Genomic DNA, 9424 nt, shown 5'->3' with positions numbered 1-9424 from the left:
ATCATGTGTAAACTCCCATTCATAGTAACTTTCAGGAAGTAAACTATATAGGAATACACATAACCAAGGAAGTAAAGCACATCTTCAATAAAAGCTGTAAAGAAGGAGATAAAGAAGATACCATAAAACAGAAATATATTCTATACTTATGAGCTGGTGGAATTAATATTGTGAAAATGATCATTTTATCAAAAGCAATTTAAAGATTCTATATAATCCCAGTCTGTATCCCCTTATCATTTGTCACAAAAATAGAAAGAAGCAACTATCCTAAAATTCAAGTGGAACCATTAAAAAAACCCCTGGTGGAAAAATAACTCTGAACAAAAATAAAAATGTTGGATAGATTATCACACTAGATCTCAAGAACTATTAAAAATTGTAGTAATAAAAGCAAAATATGGTTCTGTCACAAAAGCAGATACTTTGACAAATGGAATAAAGCTGAAGACTTACATGTCAGTATATTTAACTGTAGTCATTTTATAGTTGTTAAAAATGAAGAAAAAGGTTTCAGAGAAAAAAATCTTCTATAAATTCTTCAACAAAAGATAACTCCTGTCCACATGTAGAAGAGTGGAATCAGACCCATGTCTATCACCTTGCACAAAAACTAACTCAAAACAGATCAGTGACCTAAGTGTGAAACATGATACATCAAAACGGCTAGGAAACATAGTCAATACCCTACACCCATGTAATAGGAAATGATGCAATGGGTAGAACTCTGTTTGCCTGATAATTAAGGCTACCAATTGACAGGTGTGACTTCCTAAAATTAAAATATTTCTGTACAGCTAAAGGAACAAACAACCTGGTAAACACAAAATCAACAAATTTAGAGAAAACATTTGCCAGCTATACATCTACCAGACAATTAATAACTAGAATATGTAAAGCACCTAGAGAAGAAGAGCCAAATAAACAAAAGATCTATTTTTTAAGAAAATGGGATTGAGGCTTAAATAGATAGAACTAAGAGGTATCTTGAAATATTTGTTTTTGTAAGCAGCAATTATGGAAATAGACCTTTGAGACTTCACATTTCTCAGTTATAGCAAAGATCAGCAAAACAATTGAAAACAAATGCAGATGGGGGTGTGGGTAAAGGGAACGTTCACTCTCTGTTGGTGGGATTGAAAATTGTTGAAGTCACTCTGAAAGTCACAATAGAGAATTCTCCAAAATTTATTCATAAATCTCCCACATGATCCACTGAAGTTGTAGGTCTTGGAAGAGAACCTAAAACCAGCACTTCGCCAAGACATGATTCTTTTTTGTTTTGTTTTTTTGTTTTTGTTTTTTTGTTGTTGTTTTTGTTGTTGATGACTTTTGGGGTGTTTTGTTTTGTAATAGAAATATTTAATAACACATTTGGAGTAAAGATTTGTTCATTTCATTTCCCTATTTCAACTTTAATTATTTATAAAAGTAAAAAAATTAAGTGGAATAAAATCCCATTAAATTCTGTTAGACAGCATATATTTTCTGGACATGAATGGGCAAGTAACAATTATCAGCATTTTTTTTAACTTCACAGGACAGAGCACAAATGCAGTCCTTACACTACCGCACATTATACCATCAAGATTCCTGCCTGCCTTTGGGAAAATTACAGGGCCAACACATCCATAGTGCAATAGATAACCATTGCCCTGAGAAACCCACCGTTTTGCTCCTGTTTTCTCTATGAGGTAAGTGTTAATTATATCCTTTATTTTATTTTCATTTTTTTAATATATTTCTTTTGGTCCCTGGGCCTTAAACAAGCTGACTAACATTGTGAAACAAGAGATAGATAATTTGGTAGCAAAACCTATTCAGATACATTATCATAAGTTAGCTATGGAGGACCACTAGACTCAAGATGAGGTTGTTACTCTATCCAGGGTGTTCCCCAAAACCCATCTCTACTCAACCTAAAAGAAGGGACTTCTGCCCCTAGACCAAGCAGAGAGGGGCCACCCAGAACCCCCTCTGACTGGCAATCTGAATTCTTGCTTAGGCTGCAAGGCTAAGCACTGCAAGGAAATATTAATAAAAGTTACAAATATGTCTTTGGATTCCCTGAGGGACAAGCCTGACTGCATAGGGGTTGATGTCAAAAGTATCCCCTCTCCAGGAAAAAGACATCAGGATGGGTATGGCCCTTATGCCTCACTGGATAACGACAGGGGGACTGGAGTCATTACAAGGTCCCCTTCAAGTACTGGAGGTCAGGCCTCTATCCCCACCTTCGCAAGATTAGAATTGTCACAGCCCTTCTATACTTAGAAAAGGGAGGAGATGTCAGGGCCAGCCCTGCTTACACATTGAAGGCCTAAAATCAGCCATAGGCCTAAAATCAGCAATAGGCCTGTCATACATGTATACTAAAACCAAGTCTTAGGTCTCAGTGGAAAAACTTTGAAACAGATGGCTATAAGCTAATGTAAACAGGCAGCTTTTGTGGAAATTTATAAGCCTGAGTAGTCATAGACCTTGTAAATAGGTAGCCTTGGCAGACAATACCAACTTAGATAAAGACAAGCGAGTCATGGGCAGAGTCATAGTAACCTGTTCCCTGACCCTTCACCTAGCCAATACTCGGTTCTGAAAGATATCTGTACTCCCCCTGAACACCTATGCTCCGGTGTTATCCCCTTCCCCATGTCCTGCCTTTTTTTTGTGTGTTTATAACCTCTGTGTGAATAAGTAAAAATTACAATTTGATTTTAAAAAAATAAAAAAAAAATTAAAAAAGACAGCATGATTCTTAAATATATTCTAAATATTCATCCTTATAGTTAAAGACAAGTGGAGCCTTGACCTCTCATGAACAAAACCTGTATTTGCAACAAAGAGGGACAATGACAGAAAAATCACAACTAACCAAAAGGCAGACTAGTGGTGCTTGGTCCCAATGGATACATCTATAATACAATTCCCAGACCTTAAAGATCGGAGATCATTGAAAAAGAGGAGCCAAAATATTGGAAGAGCTAGAGGTTCAGGGAGATCTCTGTCAAATTCTATCTTCTAGAGGTGTTATAAGTTACAAATATAAACTCTCACCAATGCAACTGACTGCTTAAACATAAGTTGAACAAGGGCAGCAATATGCATATTAGAGTGGGGAGGGAAAAAACATGAGTCCTCAACCCTACACAAAAAACTCCAGGCAAATAAGGAATACTGAGAGTGGGAAAAAGTCTTCATCAGGGAAGAGCACACCAATTGGTTCTCCAATACCAAACCATCAGTCCTGATAATATACATAAAAGAAGTAATAGTATATAGAGAAAGTATGCATATATATGCATGTGAAAACAATTAATAAAAAAGGAGGCCATGAATTTGAAAGAAAGAAAGTAAGGGGTATGGAAGGATTTGAAGAGAGGAAATGGAAGAAGGAGACTATAAAGTTATATTATAATATCAAAAAATAAGATAATCAAAAATATTAATTATAAAAACTTACTGAACAGTTCCATTTGTGAAGATGGAGGGTATTAAAGTAAAAGATTTCAAGAAAACTTAAATTTAATAATAAATATCCATTAGTGTGGAAACTAAGTCATAATAATACTCTTAATTTGGGGAAATATACATGTATAGATACTATGTACCTATAAGCTTTTCTATAAAGTATTTTGAATTTTTTGGGTTTGTTTAGTTATTTGGTGATGGTGGTGGTTGTTATTGTAGTTGATGAATCCTATTTTTTGAGACCTGGTGTTATGTAGCCCAGGCTATCCTCAAACAAACTCTAGTTGAGGATAATCTCAATCTCCTTGCCCTATTAAGTGCTGGGAGAACAAGTGTGCAGCAAAAACACTGACTTGAGAATACATGAGTTGTAATGATGCTTTGAATGAAGTTCCCTTATAGAAAAATAAAGAAAACAACCGTTATCCAGTCCTGCGAATCAACACAAACATGTTTGAATGTATATAACATTTCTAATTTCCTCTTAGCCTACTACATTCTCCTTCTATTATGATGAATGATATCATTTGATTCAACAAAATAACATTTATTCTTTATGTATGAATAAGAGAACCCATATGTTATATGTAATAAAGACCCAGATGTGATGTCAATAATTGATAAAAGGCTAATAAAAATAAGCTTTATTGTCAATAATTGCTGCACTTTAATTCTGTATTTGTTTATTTGAGTATGCATTCCATTTTTATACTGGCTTTGGGGCTTTTAGTGTGTTCTAGCTTGAGCTGTAGGAGAAAACCTGAGATACATCACATTCAAGGGGTTTGATATGTGTTCAGAAAGATATAAACTAAAATTTGATGTACATACAGGGTCATAAATAAATAATGGAATTGTCCAGAGAAGGCTAATATAGCAGAATGTCAATTTTACTAAATTAAATTTACAAAATTAAAATTTACTCTACACTACTTTCTATGGAAGACTGTGATCAGGTATTCATAATTGCAACCACAGTGTCCTCCTGTGGCCATAAGATATTTCTACAAAGTAGTACACTTTACTTCTCTAATAAGATTTTTAAAGTATTTTCTTACAGTTTTAAACACCGAGTTACAGAGTGACAAGATGTGACCCAGAGTCTCCCTGCTTCTTCAGCGTTCCCTCTAGTCCAAATGTTGCTTTGTAGAGCTAGGTTTTTAATGAGAATTCCTGGGAAGAAGCTGCGTCTGCACAGAACGATTGATGAGAGCTTCAGTACTGTGGAGAGATGGGGATGCTATGGGTCCAGAGGCTAATTACATTGTTTTAGGCTAACTTCATTCCCCAAATAGTCAATCCTTTGTGCACCTCTATGTTTGAACTAATATCCTGTGACTAATAGATAAAATCTCCAACTCCATTAACTTAACAGACCCACTTGCTTCCAACAACTCAAAAATACAGGATTTTCATCAAATAACATCTGAGCCCTATAAGAAAGCTTTCTCTATTTCACTGTAAGCTCCTCTCTGATGACCCACCAAGTGTCTGTTAAACTCACCTTCATCTGTGAATACTTTGTTAAGGAAAACTATAAAAACTCATGAAATTGAAATTGCTTCCACAGTAACATTGAATTTGGGGTAAGTTATACCTGTGTTCCTGGGCTGTGGTCACTCAAAATGGCTACAGAATAAACAGTCTCTTATTTCCTTTTAGATGAGAGATGTAGCATTTATATTGATGCTGTGGTGGTATATGCCTATCATCCTTCCATTCAAGATACAAAGGAGAAGAATCATGAATTCTGGAACAGTTTAGGCTACAGAAGAGGAGCCAAAATGAAGAGGGTATTGTGGGGATGGTTTAAGCAATTCAACTAAATAGATAGGAAAATATAGTCTTTATAGTATAGATGAACTGTTCCCTGTTTGATCATATTGACAAGATTTCTGCTTTCCTTTTCTGTGAGTCTTCTGTGTTTTAGAGTGTCTGTTGGGTTTTGAGGGCTTTCATTGTCTCTCACTTATCTGTGCAACCTCTCCCTACTTTCCATTGTTTCTCACGAGAGTTTCCATACAGACAATTGCCAAATGAGTTAATGGAGTCCATGTGAATTAAAATGAGCCAAATCATTGGGTGTTGATTTCTAGTGGCGCTCATCTCAGTCTCAAAATAAAACCAACATCAACTCCGGAATACAGCTTGTTTAATTTTTTTCTTCAAAACAATATGTGTATTTATTCAACAAGTTTCCTACTACCTAAAAGGTTCTCATTATTTGAGATGCCACATTGATCGTGATCTGTATCTCTAATCACTGTTTCTTTCCCTACTACTTTCAATATTGTGGATGACAAAGAAATGAAAGTATATTTGGAAATGGGCAACACTATGTAGAAACTCTGTTGGGGTTTAGTAATCTCATAGTGGCTTTCTTTTCCACGATGACCTATCCTCTTATTTTCAAGGGACAACTGATATTATATCAATGTTATAAAATAATGTATAAGGCAGAGAATTCAAATAATTATCAATTTTAATTGTTTTTTTCTAAGACTTATTTATTACATACTCAGCATCTTGCCTGCATGTACAATGGCATGTCAGAAGAGGGAACCAGATCTCATTATAGATGATTGTGAGCCACCATGTGGTTTCTGGGAATTAAACTCAGAACCTATGGAAGAACAGTCAGTGTTCTTCACCTCTAAGCCAACTCTCCAGCCCTTAATTGTTTTTTGTTTTTTTTTTTTAATTAAAAAGGTGTGGAGTGGGTGTTTTGCCTGCATGTATATCTGTGCACCACTTACATTTCTGGTATTCTAAGATTCCAGAAGATGGTGTCAGATCCATTGGAACTGGAACTCCACATGGTTTTGAGCCACCATGTAGATATGTGTAACTGAACTTGGGTCCTCTGGAAGAACAACCAGTATGCTTAATCACTGTAAGGGTATCTCCAGGCATCACCTTAATTATTTAGGGATAGTTAGAAGTTAGGAGAAAGGAATACAATGAAATTATTCGAAATAGAAGGGAGACTTAGGTCAAGCATTGTGATGCACAGCTAGAATCCTAGCAATGTGGAGGGGTAGGGCTTTGACTTGACTTACACAGTGATACCTTGTGTAGAGGTGTCAGGTACTTAAATCAACCTTGTTACAACAGAAAATAAAGTGTTAGCAATATCTTGTACTGATTTCATATTTATATCGGAGAAGTTAAAATAGACATAAAAATTTATAACATCCATATACCTGCAAATCATTTTAAAGTGGAAGTATAAATGATGATAATAGTTATCTAAATTCAAAACATCAATTTATATTTCAAATCTAATGCCCGTTGTTCATAAAAGAATATCTTATCCATTTAGAACTTTTCAAATAAGTTATCCATGTGAATAATATAATATCATTTTTCTATTAATTTTTAACATATTCTAAACTAAAATTTGTGTTTTCTATCCTAAGATTGAACACTATGTAATTGCATCAGAAATTCAGATACTAAGTATACAGGCCTTAAATGAAGGAACTCAGTATGTTACTTACATGAAGTTGTTTTCACCCTTATGTCTGGAAACAAACATACATCAAAGCAGAACTGATTGAGTAGGAGATCACAACATAGTGAAATAAATGCCATAATCATAAAATTATGACAGTCAGTTGCTTAGAGTTTCTGTTCTGTAGGCAACATGGTGTAATTAATGGTCTTATTGCTGTCACTGAGCAGGTTTTGTATTCTGATATAATCTTAGCTATTTTTCTGGCTGGAGAAATAGTTCCTAAGTATCTATGACAAATGGATGATATTCCCATGGAAACCCAAGTCCACTTTAACAAGCTTCCTGTTTCCAGTAAAAAATATAGACTCTGGAGTTGCCTTATATTCTTATCCCAATAAAAAGCAATAAAAACATGTCTAGTCTTTTATTTAGTTTTAGAGTCCATGTGTAATCAACAATCTTTAGAAAAAATTCCATTATATAATAGGAACCTGCTTCTTGGTTTTTCATAAATAAAGTAGGAGTTGCTACTTGACATAGTCATTGTGAGAAATAAAGACATATACATTTTAATACTGACAAGAAATTTATTCTTTTGTCCTTCTTACTGATTAGATTGGACTTTCTGATTTCAGTTTTGTAGAAGGTTTATGGAGTGAAAGAATATCACACTTAGGGCAATAAATCATGATCATACTCAGTACCTAATTGCAACAAAACAAATAAACACACAAACAAAACTTAAACAAACTCCTATTAAAATACAAAAATGCCAGAGCAGTAGAGAGACCGGGAGTAGGGGAATGGAAACTCTTCTCATTCACAAGGATTTTGAGCTTAGCAGTTCAAAAAAAAAACCCAAATGTATAATATTTTAATGTCAACATTTTTATTTACTTGGAGACAAAAATTATTTTTGATAAGTCTACATATTGTAGGCATCTCAAAATTGGATGATTATACTATAGAACAAATGTAAATTGGCTCCCCTACATACTTGAACTGTACAAAGTTGGTCCCAAGCAACTGAGCTGAGATAATCACTCACAATGAATCTGAAGACTGTTAATCAGCCAACCTGGGGAAAGCAAGTGAGAGGCTCAGAGCCTCAGGCTCCACTCTCAGCAGTCACAGCCCAGACACCCCAGCAGCTGGTGGCTTCTCTGGGTGCAGGTTGGTGTGAATGTAAAGCGACAGCAGTGTGCTTCCTGTCACATTTGAATGAACAGCTACGTGACAGGGAGACTTTTCCTGTCAACACAATAACAGTGTACGCGTGAGAGACCAACTTATGTGTTATTTTCCCCTGGAGGTAAGTTGTTACCTAATAAGTGAAGACTTCATTCAACTTATATTTATATGTCTTCCACTGACAGGCACTGAAATCACCTGGCAATTGACAGGAGAGGAAGATTCTTGCTCTCATGGTGCTTTCACTCCCTGGAAGGAATTGGAAAGAAAAGCAGAAAGAAATACAGTTATTTCAAAGGGTGCTGTGTGCTGCTGAGGAAGAAAGAGATGAAGAAGATAAAGAGCTACAACAGTGCTGGGAGATGTGGAGCAGGCTTCTGAGGAAGCTGAGAAGGCTTTGATGGATAGACAACATGGCAGGTTGTCCCATTTTAGGCAGGAAGGACAGGTGCATTTTAAATACTTGTGGCCATGAACCTGAAGTTTACAAGAAACTCATGTTCAGAAAGCGGACCCTGCTATCCCTGCTGGCATAAAGTGCAGTGTGTATAAGCAAAAGAAAGAGACCCTGGACAAACTGGGGTGCAGAATAATCTGTGGAAAATTCTAAGGAATGCTTGTTACTAAGAAAGGTTTTGGATTAGATATAATTCTTAGATATTTACTGTCTTTTCTGTATGACCATCCCTTACTCAAAGAGCAAACTTTCTTGACTAAAGCACCAACATTCTTCCCAATCTAAAGTTTTATCTTCTACTCCATTCAATTGCATTTCAAACCTCTCAGGAACTTGAAATCGATCCCAGCAGAGGTGAAGAAGTTCAGTCAAATGAACTCAGCCTTACTTTATTTTCTTTGTACTTCTACTTTGGACCAGCCACGACAGGTCTGTTAAACTTGCCAATAGATGTAAAGACCTTCTCTAAGCTCTTGGTACATTTATGCTTATGACTAACTTCCAAGTGCCCTGTGATTCATCTGCTATTTCCCATGTCTCTATTTTAGACTTGCCAAAAGGAAAAACATTTCTAAAATACGGTGTGCTTTAGCAGTATCTTTTGCAAATGGCATATGCCACGTAGGCCCCTGGGCCACAAAGGAAAATCCCAGGCCCACTTCGGTGAAAGTCCTGTAACCAGTTTGAAAGGGACGAAGATAATTTTCCCCCTTTTCAAGGAAACCTTTTTTTTTTTTTTCATGTCACACAAGATACCTTGTTAATGGTTTCTCCGCCTCTTCTTTTCTAAGTTTATCTCTTTACCCACCCTTACCCAGATCCACTCCATTTTTGGTTTTGGTGAGAAAACA

General features: G+C 35.7%; 1 non-coding gene across 1 annotated transcript; it reads right to left on the bottom strand.

Moving 5' to 3' along the window:
- Positions 1 to 1535: 1535 nt before the first annotated feature.
- LOC114622572 lies at positions 1536 to 1702 on the bottom strand. The gene has a single exon (XR_003711633.1). It is a non-coding gene; the product is annotated as a U1 spliceosomal RNA (small nuclear RNA).
- Between the last annotated feature and the right edge of the window lie 7722 nt (positions 1703 to 9424).

This window comes from Grammomys surdaster, unplaced genomic scaffold, assembly GCF_004785775.1.
Source record: "Grammomys surdaster isolate TR1022 unplaced genomic scaffold, NIH_TR_1.0 189, whole genome shotgun sequence".
NCBI classification, from domain to species: domain Eukaryota; kingdom Metazoa; phylum Chordata; class Mammalia; order Rodentia; family Muridae; genus Grammomys; species Grammomys surdaster.
The sequence above is the reverse complement of the archived record's forward strand: the minus strand, read 5'-3'. Positions and strand labels throughout refer to the sequence as shown.